Source organism: Elephantulus edwardii, unplaced genomic scaffold (assembly GCF_000299155.1).
Source record: "Elephantulus edwardii isolate Elephantulus edwardi_28Jun2011 unplaced genomic scaffold, EleEdw1.0 scaffold00162, whole genome shotgun sequence".
NCBI classification, from domain to species: Eukaryota; Metazoa; Chordata; class Mammalia; order Macroscelidea; family Macroscelididae; genus Elephantulus; species Elephantulus edwardii.
Window position 1 is genome coordinate 6,158,897 of NW_006399912.1, and position 947 is coordinate 6,159,843.

A 947-nucleotide genomic window follows, 5' to 3' on the forward strand; every position below is an offset into this window, starting at 1 on the left:
CCCCCCCGTTATCTTACTGTCTACCTATCTGGCCCTTCACAAGTCAGAAAGCATGAGAGCTATGCACATGGGAATTCGGTCAGAGTCAAGTATGCCTAATAAGGACCACCCAATAGCAATAGGCATGCCTTATCCATGCCACCGGCATATTCTAGCCAGAGCTCTGGGCTTCCGGGCCCTGCCCCACCTGAGTTCATTACCGGGCTCAGCGTCACTGCTCCCGGCAGCACCACGCTTTCCCGAGAAGGGATAATAGATGTGTTCGGAAGCGTGGGGTGATTTATTAAAGTGCACTGTATTGCAATGGTTTTACAAGAAGATTAATTTTTAATAAAGAAACCTATTACCTCATTCTTTGAGGACTTGCACACACCTAAGAAAAATGACTCTTCTTGCCTCGGTGGAAACTGCCCGGGCCTCTTTCCGGGAATAGAAGCCACACGGCTCTCTACAGCCTCTGCCCCAGGGAAGGAAATGTTCTTTCTGACCAGAGTTCAAACAGAATGTGGACTTCTTCTTGATACCATCGTGGCTGCATGCTCATTTTCTGGTCTTTTTTTTTCATCACCACGCTGTTTTGAGATCAACAAAGCCACCCCCTCTCTGATTCTGAGATGTTGTCCAAGAGATTGGATGGGCCAGACCCCTAACTTTCCAGGGCTCAAGCCATGCATTGACCACTGGGTCTTCCTAATGAGGACTTGAGGGATGGGAAGAATTTAAAGAAGATCTATAAATGATTAAGAAATCACAAGGTAAGGCAGGAATAAATGTGAAGGAGGCCTAACTAAGCAACAGTGCATATAGGTGGACTGCAAATGGTTCAAACCCATCCACAGGTACCTCAGAAGAAAGCCCTGCTGATCAACTTCTGAAAAGTCACAACCATTGGAATCTTTATGGCGTGAAGTGCTCTTTTTTACATTTTTTTATTAAATTTTATTAAT